Source organism: Silene latifolia, chromosome 11 (genome assembly GCF_048544455.1).
Source record: "Silene latifolia isolate original U9 population chromosome 11, ASM4854445v1, whole genome shotgun sequence".
Taxonomy (NCBI): domain Eukaryota; kingdom Viridiplantae; phylum Streptophyta; class Magnoliopsida; order Caryophyllales; family Caryophyllaceae; genus Silene; species Silene latifolia.
The window spans coordinates 124314023-124317595 of NC_133536.1; the positions used below are offsets into that span (position 1 = coordinate 124314023).

The 3573-nt window shown below is 39.7% G+C and overlaps 1 non-coding gene across 1 annotated transcript; it reads left to right on the forward strand.

Annotated features, from left to right (window-relative positions):
- The first annotated feature begins 574 nt into the window (after window positions 1-574).
- On the forward strand, window positions 575-681 carry LOC141616407 (small nucleolar RNA R71). Its single transcript, XR_012530757.1, has one exon. It is a non-coding gene; the product is annotated as a small nucleolar RNA R71 (small nucleolar RNA).
- The last annotated feature ends 2892 nt before the right edge of the window (window positions 682-3573 follow it).

Here is a 3573-nt window from a genome sequence, read left to right on the forward strand (position 1 = left end):
AAAGGGTCTTTGATTTTGATTTCTCATGGGTGGTGGAGTGTATGTTGTTTGAGGGTTTTGGACATTTTGGCTTTTGTATGAGAGATTTGGATGGAACTTGGTGTTTTCATTGTAAAAATTTGAATAAGGGGTACCGCTTTTGTAAGCTTGGAAAGCATTGACTTGCTCGGTTGTTCCCCTACATTCACTTGAGTCATGACCTAAGGTTCCACAATTCTCACATATCCCGCTTGGGATTGATGAGGATGCCGTCATGGCATTGACATGATGCTTTGATGATTTTGAGCTTTCCTCAAGTCTAGCCATAGCTTGTTCAAACTTCAAGTTGATTGTGTCAATGTGAGCACTAAGTTGAGCACCCAATTGAGTAACGGTGTCCACTTCATACTTTCCTCCTCTAGTAGCCTTGCGAGGCCTACTATATTGCGAATTATAGACCGCCATTTCCTCAATCTTGTTCCATGTTTGATTGTCATCAACTTCGGTGAACATTCCATTTGATCCCATATTGAGAATGTTCCTTGAATCTTCATATAAACCATTCCAAAATTGTTGCACTAAAAACCATTCGCTAAGTCCATGGTGAGGACATGAGCGACAAATACCTTTGAACCGCTCCCAAGCTTCATACAAAGATTCTTCATCCCTTTGCTTAAAACCCGTAATTTGAGCTCTTAGCATATTGGTCTTTTCCGGTGGGTAGAATTTTTGGTAGAAAGCTGGAGCTAGCTTCTTCCAAGAATCTATTCCAAGGGTGGCCTTATCAAGGCCCTTCAACCATTGCTTTGCGGTGCCGATTAACGAAAAAGGAAATAAGACCCATCTTATTTGGTCTTGAGTCACGCCCGTTTGAGAGATGGCTTCACAATAATCACAAAATGTTTCCATATGAGAATGAGGGTCCTCACTAGGCATTCCCCCGAATTGGCTCCTTTCAACTAGTTGGATGAATGCGGACTTGGCAATAAAGTTTCCGGTAAGATGTTGTGGGGTAGGAGTACCATTTGGTAGATCCTCCTCGGTGGGTATAGAGTGTGACGAGAATTTAGGCATTGTAGGTGGATTTTGTGTGGTATTGTTTAATGGGTTCTCTTCTCCTTCTATTGCGAAAGGATTGACAAACTCACTAGTGGGTTGAACAACTTCACCAACACCTCCCAAATTCCTCCTAACAAGTCTCCTATTATTCGTCAAGGTTCTTTCGATTTCACGGTCAAAAGGTAACAAATCTCTTTGTATCCTTCTAGACATGCAAAATATCAAACAACTCAAAAACAATTAGAACAAACCTTGAGGAGTTTTACTTCCCCAAGGTGAAAAAGACACAACTAAAAACAATAAAAGAAATCTTAAATCGATTAAACACCGTCCCCGGCAACGGTGCCATTTTTGATCGGAGCCATTTGGTGTTCACAATTGAGCATATGTGGTCGTTGGTCAATGGTCGATACAAAACACAATTTATACTTCACAAACAACTCTACAATTAGTAAAGAGGCAAGTAAAGGTCGGATCCCAAGGGACGGGTATTGAAATGAAGATTCTATTGTAACTAGCGGTGTCTAGGGGTGTCACAAATTGGGTTGATGTAGAAGGTTACTAAACTAAAATGGCAATGAAAATAAACTAACAAGGTAAATGAAATAAGGGTGTAAACAATTGATTAAAAGCACTAGGGTGTCATGGGTTCATAGGGGATTCATGGGATATGATCATACAAACATGTTCTCAAATTATAAGCAAGCAATTATTGTTGTGATGGATTGAGTTGGGTTATATCTTACAATCCTAGGAAAGTTTGGGTCCCGGAGCCGAATCTCTTGGATTGTACAACACCTACAAGTCGACTTAATCTTCCCTACTTAACACATGCATGGTCTAACAAGACTCGAGTTGGGTTATGTCTTACAAGTCAAGTTGAAAGGATAGAAGATGATAGTAAATGCAAGGATTCATAGGCTTAGCATTTCATCAAATATAACATGTGCATGCATTAAGATCAAAACAAGCAAGCAAATAAGATATGAAAGCATATTAATTTAAGCATGAATCATTCCCCATGTTGGTTTCCCCTAATCACCCATTAAACCCTAGCTAAGAGACTACTCACTCATTATCATATTGATCATGCTAGAAAGGTTGTCAATCATACTAACATAATAAAACATGATGAATAAATGAAAGTAATTAGCAATAATTAAAAAGGGATTAAGAGATTATACCTACTAATGATTCCAATAATAAAGCAAGAATAATAGAAGTACTTGAATCCTAGATTGAGAGGTTGTCAATCTCCCAATAATAACCCAAATAATCTTCAATTACCCAAAATAAAGTAAGAACAAGAGAGAGATTAAGGAACTAAAACTTGGATTAAAACTTGATTAATATTTGATTACAATATTGAAGAGAGATTTGATTGATATTAACTACACTAATTATTGATAAGAAGAACATGCTCCTCTAATTAGACTAATGGGGTATTTATAGTGAAAATTAGGGAGGATGCATTAGGGTTAACTAAGGGCTAAACTAGTAATTACACTTTTTAAGTTGAGCAAGGAGCCTCCGGGATTGTCCGAGAGAAGGGCTTCTTCATTTCGTAGCTTGAAGAACGAAAGCTGTCTTTGTGTTGTGATCCGTGCGGCCGGGAGTCGGGACGGCCGGATCAGGGTGGACGATCCGAGCGGATCAAGGAACAAGACGCTCGGACTGGGCATGGGGAATCCGAGCGGATTCCTGGTGAGGACGCTCGGATTGGCGAGGACGGACGGATTCTCTACAATCCGTTCGGATTGTAGTTCAATGACTTTCCTTCTTCTTTTTCTTCCCTTTTCTTCATGAATTCCTTGGGGATTTCCTTGGGGACTCAAGGATCCTTTTCTCAACAATGCTCTTCTACTATGCTATGTACAAAGGCCTTCTAGTCTTGTCTCTCCTTGATGCTTGGTCATTAAATATGATCAATTTAGCCTTGTTTTGCCATGAAAATGCAAGATTCTTACTCCTTTCCTACCAAGGGATCAAAATCTCAAAGAATATGCAAAACAAAGAACTAAAGATAAGAAATGACCCAAATAGGCACTAAAAAGCATGAAAACAAGGGTAATTCGGGGGCTAAATATGCGCCAATTATGGTCGCATCACGTAGTCTAGTGGACTTTAAACGACCCACACTAGAAGTCAACAAACTCTAAACTGTTCCCGACGGCAGGTCTTTGGCCCGAATCCCTTCGAGCTGCCTCGACATCGCTTTGGTCTCCGGGTTGTAATCTTAGATTGACCTGGGGCTGAATTTTGACTTTTGCCTAGTCCAAGCCTCAGTCAAAGTGGGTGCTCTGTAGATACCCAGTATCTGTTGAATCCCCAACAAACACCCGATGATTATCGGACTACAAAATGTTTAGGAATCGCTACGTTTGATCGACAGTTTGTATAACTATGCGTCGAAAAACTCAAAACAATTTCAAAAACAAAATATTTCAAAATACTTGGGAGTATTTTATGCACAATGACGGGGTCGCAATCACACTAATTAGAGTAAAAACAGACACCGAACCAAAAGTAGACTCG